General features: G+C 36.5%; 1 protein-coding gene across 1 annotated transcript in view; it reads left to right on the top strand.

Moving 5' to 3' along the window:
• Window positions 1-15,455, top strand: part of KIAA1328 (KIAA1328 ortholog) — a 255,457-nt gene that overhangs the window by 77,102 nt on the left and 162,900 nt on the right. The window lies entirely within an intron of this gene.

Raw genomic sequence — 15,455 nt, 5'->3', positions numbered from 1 at the left:
TTGCTATTTATTTCACAGATAGTTCTGCTATAAGGAGACACATGTGTTCCTAAAAAATCGCTCCATTCAATATCATGCCAATAATATCCCACAGGACTTATGGGGAAAATTGGTTTAGGGGCCAACAATCAAAAACTTTGTTAGGGAAACATTTCTTAATGTTTAGTAAAACGATAGCACAGTTTTACACATTAAATAATTAAGAAGTGTATAAATACTACATTAAATATGGCCCTTTTTCTTGAGAATACTTTAAGGATGCTTGTTAAGTGGATATTGAAAGGGTTACTGTAAAGTGGTAGATGGTTAATACAACTGAATGGGAAGTTTTAACATTAGACACAGGTGAACTTCCGTTGCTGGTAGATGTTTGAGGTGTGAGGCAAGTGCGTGTGTGTTTTGTGTTCCTGCTGGGCTTGTGTCAGCTGAGTGCTGTTTTCTGCCTACACATAGTGTTTCTCATGGTTCATATTCAGTTTTCTGCTCAAATTATTTTTTAATACATCAAATGTACTCAAACAAATTTAAGTTTTCAAAGCACGCATTATAACAGAATTGACAGCACAGTATATGAAATTTCACACTTTCTTGGAGAAATGACACTTTTATTTTATTGCAATTCAGTTGCACAGGCACCAGGGGGAGTAGCAGGTTCACATTTCGCAGCAGCACTGACCAGTGCTTTTCTTAGTTTTGCAGCTGCACATATGGTAGATTATTACCGTTTTATGGTTACAGTTATAAGCAATTTGGTAGAAAACGACAGTTAAATTATGCAGTGTTACTTTTATTTGTTTTAATTTTATAATCTAAATATATTTTTAAGTGAAGAAACAAAAGGCAGAATAATTTTTAGTAGTTGGAGTAAGTAACCCTTCCTGTGGTTTAGTCTTGTGCCACCCAGTGGAGCTTGCATTTTATTTTTAATCGATCTCTTGTGTATGATAGAAAGTGGAGCATATAGCTGAGAGAGTGTTTCTGTATTCTGGGGAGTGGATGTTTTCAGCAACATTATTGTGACTCCTACTACTTATTAAAAGGGAGATTTCACTGGCAATTGGATTGACAAATACATAGTTAAAAATTCTCTACCATTTCCTAGAGACAGAACAATTCCAAATTTTATTCCTTGGTGCATTCTTAGAACTAATGCCAAAGCAAATTTATTTCCTTGAGCCCTGTCAGGATGTGTACACAGACTGCTCACTGGGTATGGGCATCATGGCCTATTGGCATCTGTACATAAACCCCTTTTTTTAATTGAAGGAATTCACAATGTGCCAGGGAAGAGATGTGCAGAGTGCCCACCTTGTTTGTTTGGTACTTGTACATTCAAAGGGAGTGTCAGATAACTGGTACCTAACACTTGTATGGAGGTGATCGTGGTCCAACTTTAAATATACATCTATTATAAAAGATTTGCCTTGAATACAGGGACTAAATTTTGTTTGCACTATTTATTTAAGTACAAAACTACTTTCATTATTAAACTTTCCTTAGATATTTCCTTGACTTGTATTCAGCATTAATACCTGTTGATGCCTGTATGGTGACCTGCAAATCTTAAAACACAGTCTGTCATTTCTGCATGGTCTGTATATTTCAGAGCCATTACCTGAACTGGAAAAAAGATATACATAACCTGACTGATCGTTGAAAATGTCAAATATAGTAAAGTAATGTAGTACTTGTAGTCTTTATTCTGTTGGTATAAATAGGTCATATTAGTGATTTTATGAATGTGGGGAGTTATTTGGCAGTTTTTCATCGCGTTTAAGTCATTTTTAAACAGTTATTGCAGAAGTGGTATAGATGGAACTAGAAAACAATTCATTTGGGTGTTAGAAAACTGTGCATTGCTGTAATCTTATTGATGCCAGCTGGAGAAAAATTTTATTTTGATGGATAATATAGTCCTTAATTTTATTCAGTGCAATTTCTTTTTTTATTGTATATAGGTAACCCTAACTTAATGTATTTGTGTTATACCATATGTCATTTTGAATTCACTTCAAAGGGTAATCAAGTCAGGAACTAATAGTGCAATATTATTCTCCAGTGAAGTAAATTTCATCTTTCCTTCAAATGAAAATGGTATATATTAGCACTTTCTTTATAATAAAGTTACATCATTCAACAACATTTTGATGATGTTCTAAACAGTAGTAGGGTGTTAAAATTTTTTGGAGCATTAACCTTTTGTTATTTTAATGTAAAAATCCAACATTATGATTTGAAAGTACTGAAAATGATTTGAGAAATTGGAGGTTTACCAATTGTTTTCCCTACATTTTATAAACCATATAGTGCCAAATATGTGCATGTACTCTCCTGGGTAATAATCACTTTCGTAACATGGGACTGCTAGAGAACCTCACATCACACTGCTTTTCTTGAATAGCTAAGAAATAGATATTTGGGGATCGCCACAGCATACATACTGAATTTGAAGCTGTACTAGAATCTAATGTTATAGAAAGAAGTAGTGAAAACAGAATAGGTTCTAGGACATTATTTTAGGAAATATCTGCACTTAATGATGGGTAAAGGAAGGGAAAGTCAGTGAAAGAGGTTTAAAAAGGAGCAATCTGTAAGGGGAAGCAGAATGGGCCAGTAACTCAGGAGAGAGATCATTTGAAGAGGGAGAAAGTGGCTAGCAAGGAGGATAAAACCCAAAATCAAGTTGTTTTATTTAACAATTAATAGATTAGAGGATATTTGTCAAGAAAATGGTGTAAAGTGACGGACAGGGAAACATATTGTATTGGGCCAAACTTAAATTGGAAATGAGGAAGTGGAGATGATGAGTACAGATTAATCACTTAGAGTTTTGCTGGTGGTGGGGAGGAGAGAGAGATGGAGGTGATTTAAGAAGGAAGTATTTGATGAGGGCTTTCCTTATGGTGAGCTTAGTTGAAGGCTTATGGGATGGAGCCAAAAGCTATTGAGATCATGAGAAAGAGAGAATAATTTATAAGACAGTGTCTGAATGATATAGATGCGGGGTAAATCAGGAACACAGATGAAGAATTTTGTCTTCAAAAGCATTTATTTATTCACTCATTTATTCAGCATTTATTGAATGCCAAGACCTGAGGGGGGTGATTTGTTGAGATGGGAGTTGTGAGGAAGTAGGGTATGTTTAACCAGATCATGTTGGCCCTCTGCCTTTTCAGTGAAATAGGATGTACTTAAAAATGAGTAAAGTTTCTACTTCCAAATGCAGTTGCTTAAGCAACTAGTTATTCCATTCTAAGTTTTTTCTTTATTCACATCAGACAGTGTTATAATTAATGTTTCAACTGTTAAACATAATTTAGAAAACTCAAGAGGGGAAGGAAAGTCTTTCTGTTCATATTTGTGCTCTCTGTTCTTTCTTCCTTCTTGATGTTACAGAATTCCTTCATCATTTCCTCCCTACTTAGATAATCTCTAGCCATTCTTTTAGAATAAATCTGAATTCTCATAGTTGTCCTTCATCTGAGAATTTCTTGATTTCTCTTGAATTTTTGAAGGATATTTTTTCTGGATAGAGAATCCTAGGGTTGACAGGTCTTTTCTTTCAGCATTTGAAAAATGTGCCACTTCCTTTTCTCCCCACCCCTGCCATGTTTTGTGATTAAAATCCAGTCTTTCTGTTTTCCCCCATTTAAATAAAGTGCTGCTTCTCTCTTGCTTTCAAGATTTTCCTTTGTCTTTAGTTTCCAGGAGTTTAATTGTGCTGTATCTTGGCATGTATTTCATTGAGTTTATCTTGTTTGGGGCTTACTCAGCTTCTTTGAACGTTTATGTTTCTTGCCAAATTTGGGAAATTTTCAGGCATTAATTCTTCCTATTCTTTTCCAGTTTCTACCCTCTTTCTGCTCTCTTTCTGGGACTCTAATGACACAAATGCTAGATCTTTTGTTGTAGTCCCACAGGTTCCTGAGGCTCTGTTCATTTTCTTTTTCAGTCCATTTTCTCTTCATTGTCAGATTGGATACTGTGTTTTGTTCTGTCTTCGGAGTCTCTAATTCTTTCCCGTGTCCTGTCTATTCTGTTTTTGAATTTGTCCAGTAAAGTTTTTTTTTTTTTTTAATTCTGGTTATTGTAATTTTTAGACCTAAAATTTTCATTTGATTGTTTCATTTGTTTTAAACATGTTTTAGTTGTTCATCAAAGCATTTTATGACAGCCACTTTAAAATTCTTGTCAGATAATTCCAGCATCTGTGTCACTTCAGTATTGGCATCTAGCAATTGTCTTTTCTCATGAAAGTCAAGATTATTCTGGCTCTTGGTATGACAAGTTGTTTTTAGTTGTATTCTAGACATTTTGGGTATTATGGTATAGTTTTATTTAAATCATCTCTTTTAGCATCTCTTTTCTGACATCACATCAGTGGGGAAAAAGAAGGCAGCACCTACTTTGACTCCCATGGAGAGGTGGGTCCCTACCTCATTACTGCTGGGTGGAGGTGGAGGTAGAAATTCCCCTTCCTACTAGACCTCTGCTAATACCACCCTGGCTGAGAAGGGCAGGGGCTTCCCAAATGGCCTCCAGTGTTGCTGCTGATATTTGTGAAATTCTTTGCTTTATCCCCAGATTCCTCTGCCACCACCACAGCAGGGCAGGACACCTAATTAAAGCTAGATAGGACTGGAGGTTCAGGCTCCCTATGAGGCCTGTACTCATAATCATGGGGGTGAAGGATGTGGAAAGGGTAGTCATTACCATCAAATAGGGATTAAAGTACTGGCTCCCCACTCATTCTTCTCTGATACCACCTCATCAGAAAAGGGTGGGGGGGACACATAGAAGTCTTAGCCTTTGCTGATGGGGGTGGGATGGGCTTTCAGTGTTTTCTGTGGTGTTTGGCTAGAGTAAGGCAGTTCTTATTTAGACATTTTCTGTTTTGCTAGTCAAGATACCCTTTCCTTTTCTTTTGGCTAGCAAGAGCACGCTGCTCTTGTTTTTTCTTTTCCTGTGTCCGTTGACATTTCTGTGTTGTTGACTTCCTGACACCCAGTTCAGGGTATATGAGGCAAAAACAAAACTAGGCAACTCACCATTGTGTTGTTCCCCAGGTCTTCTCTCCATCTTCTGAATCTTCTTATATTTCTTTTATATATAATGATGTCTTGTCTGGAAGCAGACAGCAGACATCTCACAGTACTTATTTTTTTCTTAAAAAACTTTCTGGCTACAACATTGACTCAATTTTCTCAACATATCCTGTTGTATTTCTATGTATCTTAGTCCAAAAGAGGGTGTTTTTCCCTCCCAATCCAGACATAGATGAGCTGATTTAATTAAGACTGATTATTCAAGCAAAATCACTACTAGACTAAATAAAGAAAAGTTTTGCTTCCTAGTGGAACTGCTGGAAACAGAAAAACAAAATAGAAATTATTGGTGTTATTCTGTTCAGTACTTTTGAGTTTTATGATAGGTCCCGTTCTCTTTTGTTAAACATCTATAGATTTAAAAAAAACAAAAAACAAAAAAACCTAGGTTTCAGGGATTGTTCTTTTAAATGTGGCCTCATGGATTAATTTATTTAATAATCAATAATGTTAAAATAGTAAGGCAAAAACCTAATTCCTTGATTTCAATGACACTGTCAAACTTTTCTCCTTGAATGTTTTGGGCTATTTCTCTATAATATTTCTTGATTGAGGGTTTAGAAAATAATCTGGTTCTTTACCAGTTTTTAAAATATTATTCTGCTAAACAGTCCACATAAGCTCAATTATCAGAAACCAGTGAAGTGAAGTTCTTCATAAAATGCTTTATTACCTTCAGTCTTCACAGCATTTGCTGAGTTTAGATAATAAACCTGCACATAGGAGTTACTTAATTTTTCTCTAAGCAGTAATTTACATTTGTGAGCAGTAGCCACAGTCGTTTGCAAAAAGGCAAGAAATGAGATATTCCTACTACTTTTTCTAATTTAACCGTAAAATGTTAGGTGTGATTCCATTCTATAAAAACTCCTTTTTCACTCTAGTTATGAATATTATGTTAGGAAATTGTTTAATTTTTCTGAGAATTATTATATTGGATCAGATTTTCAAACCACATTGAAAAATGCATGCAATTCTGGTGAGAATGCTGTTCCCTAAGGCCATAGTTAATGGTCTGACTATGTTAAACTGAATTCATAAGCTATGTTGTAAACTTAGGCTTAAAAGTGTGCATGGGCAAGGTAGAGGATGGCTATCTATTTGAAAGTAGAAGAGAAAAATGTGGTTGTTTATTTTTTCTATGGACTCTTCCCCCAATATAAATTCTCAGGCCCTACAGGTAATATTTGCTAATTGTTATTACTTCAGTAGTAAGCCACAATAGAAATGCTATACTGCTCTGAAAATCTAGACTACTGCTTCCTTCTAAAGGAGAAAATGGGTTATTTCACATCTCATATTTTATTTTCTATATGCTTCTTTCCAAAACAAATAGAGGTGACCAAAGAGAAAAAACAATGCCATCTTCCAAGGATGGATTAAAGGGAGTAAGAACAGGAGTCCAATAATGTATTACACTTCAACATAAAGGAGGAGGATGGGCTTTCTCCCACTGATGTGTAGGAGGAAGGGTACTTAGAGATGCTGTGCACACTCAAATCCCAGACCAGCAATCACCATCACTCAGAAGCTTGTTAGAAATGTGGGATTTGAGGCCCTTCCTCAGATCTACTGAATCAGTATCTGCTGTCTAACAAGATTCACAGATGCTTCCCATATACATTACTTTTAAGAAACACTGATCTCTGGTAGTTCTAGGACTTTATTTTAAATCTTAGCTCACTGGCAAAGTAACCTTGGGTAACTTATTAACCATTCTGTGCTGCAGATGTACTTATAAAAGGAGAATAAATAGTACTTCGTGTTTAATTTTCTTTTGATGAGAATCAAATATGAAAATATCTTTGAAGCACCTAGAAGTGCCCCACCCCTATGTAGGGGTTATACTGAGTCATCCTCCGATTCTCTTAATTCAAATACCTATTCCTGGTGATAAGCATTAATTGTGCAATAGGTGATGCTGGTATCTGACTCCAATAAGAGAACTCTAATGAGAAATCTGAAGAAAGGAGAGACGACAGGTACGAAAATTATAAGAGCTGTAAGATGAGCTATATGAGGAAAGCATAATGCCACTGGATTACTTAGTTTGGCAAAGGGAAGATTAAGGGACCTCTTAAATTCAGTTTACGTTTTCACTCAGAGATGAATGATCTTACATAGCAGCATAAATAGTTCAAGTAGACAAATAGAGGGATCTGAAAAGAGGGAGGTATCATATATATATTGATATTGATAATTCATGGAGGGTTTTAATTTAACAATAAGAGTGAAGCTCTTCTGCTTGAAGTTAGGGAACAAAATGAGATGACTTCTTTCTAAGAAGCTTTTAGCCTGTTCCTCATGGCTGGAGCTAGTAGGCCCCAGCTTGATATGTTTAACTCTGCTTCACAAAGCATTATACACACAACTTCGTTGTCAGAGTCTAGAGAGCTTAGTGTGCAGCCTGTTTTCAGTGGTCTGTATGGTCAGGAACTTATTCGTTCTGAAATTGGAGATTTTCAAGTGTTTAATCATTGTTACTGCAGTTCACCTTATAAAGTAACATCTGGTTGGGGTAGGGGTGTGGTAACAGCCTCCCCCACACTGCACCCCCTGCAATTCTAGGTCAGTTCCTGTAACTCAAAAAAGGCTGAGTTGATTTAAAGCAGCCTTCCAAATGGAGAAAATACTTCTCCTTTGGGTCTAGCTGAAATATGGAACCTTTAAACAAAAGATAAATTTTTAAGCAGGTTAGATGCAAGAGAAAATACATGGTTTTCAATAGAAATGCTTTTACAACCTTGTCTTTAACATCTACCGTGAATGCTTGAAAATGTATTTGCATAGAGTATTATGTGAAAAGGAAACTATAAGGAAATCAAAATTATGATCAGTCTGGCACATTGATAGCCTGCTTTTTAAGATATCTGCATGTGATCTTTTAAATGAGTGTCTTTACCTTTAAAATTGGATAACTAAACCTTGGGTCTTTACTGTGTAGTTGATTTCCTAAAAAAACCTCAGAGTCTAATGATCTGAGGAAAAGACAATCTAAATTGTCTTAGTTCCAAGTCTTTTTCTACCCCTTGTTGTATAACTCTGCAGGAAACAAGCTAGAGAGTATAATACTTAGGAAACTCTTTAAAAAGCTAGTTAATTACTCTAACTAGATACCTTTCTATGGCTCATGTTTTTGTTGCTGTTGTTCATCTGACTAAGTAGAGTTCAGAAGAAACTGGGTGTGAGGCATTTGACTCTCTTTTCCCTTTGTAAGTATCCAGAACATTGAGTTTTCCTGTTTGTTTTAGATATTTCTTCTCCTCCCCAGTGATTACTATCATCAGGAATTGAAAAAACACTGTAGCTTTGCACTGAATTTGCCATAAATTTTTCTTTTAATTAACTGGAAAATTTCAGACTTGTTGTATTCCAGCAGAGATCACAACTTAATAAAAGAGAGTAAACATTCATATGAAATTCTTGTCTATCTCTGCTAATCAATTAATCTTGCTATCAGTTTTTATTTTACCAGCAATCCATTTGCAATTGCATATATTGCCATTGAGTACCAAACTAGATATATTATTTGGATCTCAATGTTCATGTCAGAAATCATGTACCATTTTTTGAAAGGGAGAAGAGGAAATGAACATGAGGAATATATGGCATGGTCAGACAGCATATTTGCTTCAGATGGGAAAATCTTATAAGTTGGAACATTTAAAAATTTTTAATGGATCAGTATTTTTAGCCATTCTCTTGGCTAGTTTAACGACCACATGGATTGTTTCAATTCTAAGCTCAAAGCTAACATGAAATTTAATAGGCACTCCTTTACCTTTATTCCTTCCTCTAACATTTTTAATGTGCCTGCTGTATACTAGAGAGATTCCAAGATTAATATGCTGTGATTTCTGGAAACACAGAGGCCACTTCAGGTGATAGTAATATAACCAAATAATTCTAACTCTACACCATTTACTATAATAAAGGTGCTTAACTCTATCTGGGAGGTCAGTGAAAGTTTGGAGAAAGAGATGACATAAAAGCAAGTTTGAAAGGATAAGTAGGAATTTTGTCACATTGGGGGCAGGCAAAATATTCTAAGCACAATACACAGTATATGCTGTCTTTATATATTAGGTACTATGCAGATGTTCAGAGGAAAGGGAGTACCTGCCATACTGAAAATCTTGGAGTCCTCTATTTCCCTGGGTGTCTGTGACTAATGGATTGCATTTGAATTACAGCCTCATGGCCAGCTGTTTTTATCTCAAGGTGACCCTGAATAAAGCATCTCTTTCTGTCCAGGAGCTTCTTTCTTTGATGTGAAAGTAGCATAAGTTCTGTCTACCAAAACAGCAGGGGAAATAGTCAGCACCTAAGTAATGTCACGCTTGTGTTTTGGCAAAGGTCACTATAGCCTCCTCACTCTCAGTCTTTAACTGGCGTGGCCTCTGCAGCATTGGACACAGTTAACTACATCTTTTTATTGATTCCTTTTTCTTTGCCTGCCCTTTACATGTTATTGTTACATTGGCCTTCCTCTCAGTTTGAACATTTCTTTCTAAAAGATGTTTTCTGTGGTTCCTAAGTCATTTTGAGTCCTCTTAGGAAGTGTTGGCATAGCACTGCATAATGTTCCTGCCACTGCTTTCATCATAGGTTATGATACGTTTCATTACCTGCCCTCATTGCTGGATGGTTAGCTCACTGCAGGAGACAGTGTGGATCTTGCTCATCACTGTAGGTCTACCATCTAGCACAGTCTCATTTGTTAATGTATCTATTTAATAAAGATTTATTGAGCACTATATTTGTAGGCTAAGGATTTCAGCAGTAAACAAAACACACATCTTCTTGCCCTATGGAACTTACTTGCTAAATGAGTGAGACTGAACAAATGAATGAACAAACAAAACTACACTCTACCTGGATAATGTTACACACTTTCATGTCTTCAGCTACCACATATAAAGTGACTAACTCCCAATTCTCTGTTTTTACTGAGACCTCTTTTCTGAATTCCATGCCGGGGATTCAAATATCCCCTATTAACCATGTCGACTAAATGCTTCCCAAGCATTTCCAACTCAGTGTGTCTAAAGCTGCACCTCCTCCCAGACCTCGTATTTATTCTGCATTTTCTATATTGATAAATGGAATCGTTCATCTGTTCATACATCTTGTCACCCAACTCATCAGTTGACAGTGTCTTAAATTTCCCTTTATAATCCCTTTACTTCCTAATTCCTACCATGTTATTTCAAATGAGGCGGCTCTCATCTTTTGCTTAGATTATTGTAGCAATTTTCTTACTGGTTGCTTTGATCCTAGTCTTAAGCCCTCCAACTCATCCTTCACATTTCTATGAAAGGTGCCTTTTATAAAATGCAGATTGGCTGTAAGGCATTAGTGAATTCACATAGAAATAAAATCCAAACAACTTAGTGTGACATTCAGGATGTGGCCCATGTTTCTCTTTTACTCATCCTCCCTGTTCTTGTCAGTTAACCATTCATTCTGTACTACTTGCAGTCCCCTTCTCCATGCCTTTGCTCCTGATTCTTTTCCAAAATTTATTTTTGGGATCACATCTTCTCTGGAGACTTTCCTGGCTTTCCCTCAGTGTGGTCAAAGTGGCCACTCCCCTCCCATTTTTTAGAATTTCCACTGTACCCTTTGTTTAAATGACTCCCCTAGAACATGTTATCCTTATTTTGTTAAATCTCTTTCTCTGAGCCTCTTGATTTTTTTCCTTCAGCTTTATTCAGATATTTTTGAATATAGTATGATGATTTGATACATGTATACATTAGGAAATCATTACCTGTGTTGTGTGTGTGAGTGTGTGTTTGGTGAGAACATTTAAAATTTACTGTCTTAGCAACTTTGAAGTAAAAATGCAGAATTGTTGACTATAGTCATGAGGCCATGTATTAGGTTCCCCAGAACTTAATTCATCTTAAAACTGGAAGACCTTCCTTCATTTGGCTCTGTATTAAGTTCCAGATCCAAGTATCCCAGATATTCGAGGCAAGAATGGGTGGGATGATGGCAGTGGCCTCTGCTACACCAGAGGAAGTCTTCTAGCACAAGACAGTCCCTTTCTGCTTGGGCTGCCTCGTACTACTACATGTTCTTCTGGGCATCTTCCTTCATCTCTGATGTGAGAGAAAAATTCTCACTATTTATTCTGCTTTGATCTTTAGTTTTACTTTTCTATATACAGTCATCCCCCTTATTCATAGGGATATATTCCAAGATGCCCAGTAGATGCTAAAACTACAGATAGTACTGTACCCTATATATACTGTTTTCCTATACATACATATCTATAATAAATCTTAATTTATAAATTAGACACGTGAGAGATTAAGAACAATAATAGTTAAATAGAACAATTACAACAATATACTGTAATGAAACTTATGTAAAAATGGTCTCACAAAAACTTATTGCATTATACTCACATTTTCTTTTTTTAGCAACTTCTTAATTTTGTTAAATTTATTGGGGTAACACTGGTTAATAAAATTAAGTAGGTTTTAAGTTTGCAGTTCTGTAGTACATCATCTGTATATTGCATTATGTATTCTCCACTCACAACTTAGTCTTCCATCACCATATATCCCTTTCCCTCTGGTAACCATCATACTGTTATCTGTGTCTATGAGCTTTTGTTTGTTTTGTTTGCTTATTGCTTTCAGCTTTATATCCCACATATGATTGAAATCTTTTTTTTTTTTTTTAACTTTTTCTGTCTGGTTTATTTCACTTAGCATGATATTCTCAAGATCCATGCATGTTGTCACAAATGGCTATTTCATTTTTCCTTATGGCTGAGCAGTATTCCATTGTATGTATGTACCACAGCTTCTTTACTCAAGCATCTATAGAAGGATACTTGAGTTGTTTCCATGTCTTGGCCACCATGAATAGTACTGCAATGCACATAGGGGTGCATATATCTTTGTGAATAAATGTTTTCAACTTTTTCAGGAGGATACCCAGAAGAGGGATTGCTGGGTTATGGGTCATATTCACCTTGTACATCTCTAACAGAGCTCTTGAGTGACCAGGTGCATTGTCAATGAGCAATAATATTATGAAAGGAAACCTTTTTTTCTCAATGGTGGTTTAAAATATTTGGTATGCCATGGTTTAAACAGATATGTTGTTATCCAGGCTTTATGGTTTTATTTACAGAGTATGTACAAGCAAAGTAGATTTACCATAATTCTTTTTTTATTCAATGTATTGGGGTGACATTGGTTAATAAGATTATATAGGTTTCAGATGAACATTTCTATGATACATATTATGTATATTGCATTGTGTGCCCAAAGTCAAATCATCTTCCATCACCATATATTTGACCCCTTTATCCTCTACTAACTCCTGACCCCACTTCCCTCTGGTAACCACCATATTGCTGTCTGTGTCTGTGCATTCTTGTTTGTTTTTCTTGTTTATTCATTTGCTGCTTTCAGTTTTGTATCCCACATACACACATAGGATTCTTAACTTCTTCTGCCTGACTTATTTCACTTAGCATGATATTCTCAAGGTCCATCCATGTTGTCACAAATGGCAGTATTTCATCTTTCTTGTGTTCCACTGTGTATACGAGGCCTATCTGGAAAAAAGTCCAGCCATTGTTAATATAACGAGAACAATTTGCATGACATCAGTGTAACCTGGCAGCCAAGGAGAGTGGACTGGAATGTACATGCGTGAACAATGATGACTTCACTATACTAGTCATTGGGGGTGGTAGATGCCATTGAGTGAGCATGTGTACTGTGTGGCCGTCACATTCAAAATGACTGAGCAAGTAGAGCAACAAATCTGCATCAAATTTTGCATCAAGCTTGAACATTTCTTCACAGAAACTGTTCAGATGATTCAGAAGGCCACAGCTATGAGCACCTGGTCTTTGGCAACTTCCTCATGACAGTGCCTCCACTCATGTGTCATGTCTTGTGCAGAGTTTTTTGGTGGAACATCAAATCACCCAGGTGACTCAGCCCTCCTACAGCCCAGATTTGGTGCCCTGCAACTTCTGGCTTTTCCCAAAACTATAAAACCACCTTTGAAAGGGAAGAGATTTCAGACCGTCGATGAGATTCAGGAAAATACAACAGGGAAGCTCATGGTGATTGAGAGAACTGTGTGAGGTCCCAAGATGCCTATTTTGAAGGGGACTGAGGCTTCATTGTTCTATGTACTATGTTTCTTGTATCTTCTTCAATAAATGTCTGTTTTTCATATTACATGGCTGGATACCTTCTGGACAGGCCTCATATGTACCACATCTTTTTTATCCAATCACCTATTGAAGGACACTTCAGTTGTTTCCATGTCTTCTTAAGGACCCTAGGGTTTTCAGAATGGTAAGAGAACATTGGCTTCAACTTAAAGTCACCAGCTGCATTAGTCCCTAACAAAGAGTCAGCCTGTCCTTGGATATTTTGAAGCTAGGCATTTACTTCTCTCAAGCTATGAAAGTCCTAAATGGCATCTTCCAATGATTTAAGGCTGTTTTGTCTACACTGAAAATCTGTTGTTCAGTGTAGCCACTTTCATTAATTATCTTAGCCAGATCTTCTAGATAACTTGCTGCAGCTTCTGTATCAGCATTTGCTGCTTTATTTTATGCTTTATGTTAAGGAGACATCTTCTTCTCTTAAATCTCATGACCCAGTCTCAGCTAGCTTCCAATTTTTCTTCTGCAGCTTCCTCAGCTTTCTCAGCGCTCATAGAATTGAAGAGAATTAGGGCCCAGCTCTGGATTAGGCTTTGGCTTTAGGTAATGTTGTTGCTTCCTTGGTTATGTACCTAGAACACTTAAACTTTGCCCATATCAGCAGTAAGGCTGTTTCACTTTCTTATCATTCAAGTGTTCATTGCAGTAGCACTTTTAATTTCCTTCAAGAACTTTTTCTTTGCATTCACAACTTGAATGTTTAATACAAGATGCCTAGCTTTCAGCCTATCTCAATTTAATATATGCCATCCTTACTAAGCTTAGTCATTTCTAGCTTTTGACATAAAGTGAGAGATGTGCAAGTTTTCCTTTACCTGAACACTTGGAGGCCATTGTAAGGTGAGTAATTGGGCTCATTTCAATATTGTTTTGTCTCAGGGAATAGGGAAGCCTGAAGGGAGGGAGAGAGAGAGGAGAACCACTGGTCAGCGGGGCACTCAGAACACACACTTATCAAGTGAGTTTGCCTTCTTATGTGGCACAGTTCATGGCGCCCCCAAACAGTTACAATAGTAACATCGAAGATCACTGATCAGAGATCACCATAACAAATATAATAATGAAAAAGTTTAAAATCTTGTGGGAATTATGAAAATGTGACAAAGAGACATAAAGTGAGCAAATGTTGGAAAAATGGCGCTGATAGACTTGCTCAACATAGGGTTCCCACAGACCTTCAATTTGTGAAATGCGCAATAAGGTAAGGCGCAATAAAATGAGGTATGCCTGTTATTTGTCTTCAGATGCTGACATCCAACTCTCAGGCTGTATAATTGTGACACCTTCTTAGTAAAAATCATATTCTGCATCTAGGCTAATGTGTTCATCTACTGTAGACATTACTGCCTATGATAACAGGTAGAATAAAAAAAATTTTTTTTGTATGTTATAGCTGGCAGAGACTCTTGCAACTACCACAAATCATCCCTGCCTTTTGGAGCTTGCCAACAAAAAAACATGGAAATGTAAAACCAGCTGGGTCTGATATAGGTTGACTTTGAAAACATTAGCTTACTTAGACCACTGTTCATTCTGTTGTTATTGTTGTTTTTGAGGTGCTATGTATTCAGCCAGCTCTTCTAATTAATGTATTCTCTGAGCTTAGTAATCTCTTCTTTCATTATGAACCAGTTTCTCTTCTACAAGCCATCTCTGCCTCCTTTTTTGTTAGAGATTAATAATGAGAATAATGAAGCAAATGGTTATTTGTGCAGTCATGATTGACAAAGGTTATTAGAACAGGAATCTGCCCAGAAGCAATGATTAGGTTATGAAAATGTTATGGAATACTGAAACCAATCACCAGTTTTGACATTTAAGAAATACTATTCCCACTTTAATCATAATGACCTGTTATAAAAGTATTTATACAGAATAATCTCATTGGAGAGTAATTTTTATACCAAAAGCATACATAATTAAGTATAAGGGGGAGATTCAGAAATGGTCTGAGAGAAAAATGGGCCCAGGGAGGAAATTACCACAATGAGAAGTGAGGAACAGAACTCTCTTAGATAGAACTGTCTGTCTCCCAGACACCTGATCTACACAGTTAGGTGATCTTTTCCATTTATTATCTTCATCTTGAGCACTTTGAAAGTTTGAGGACCTGTTGGAGAGCGTACCCAGGTTAGGTT

Source organism: Furipterus horrens, unplaced genomic scaffold (assembly GCF_987537825.1).
Source record: "Furipterus horrens unplaced genomic scaffold, mFurHor1.1.pri manual_scaffold_8, whole genome shotgun sequence".
Classification (NCBI taxonomy): Eukaryota; Metazoa; Chordata; class Mammalia; order Chiroptera; family Furipteridae; genus Furipterus; species Furipterus horrens.
The sequence above is the reverse complement of the archived record's forward strand: the minus strand, read 5'-3'. Positions and strand labels throughout refer to the sequence as shown.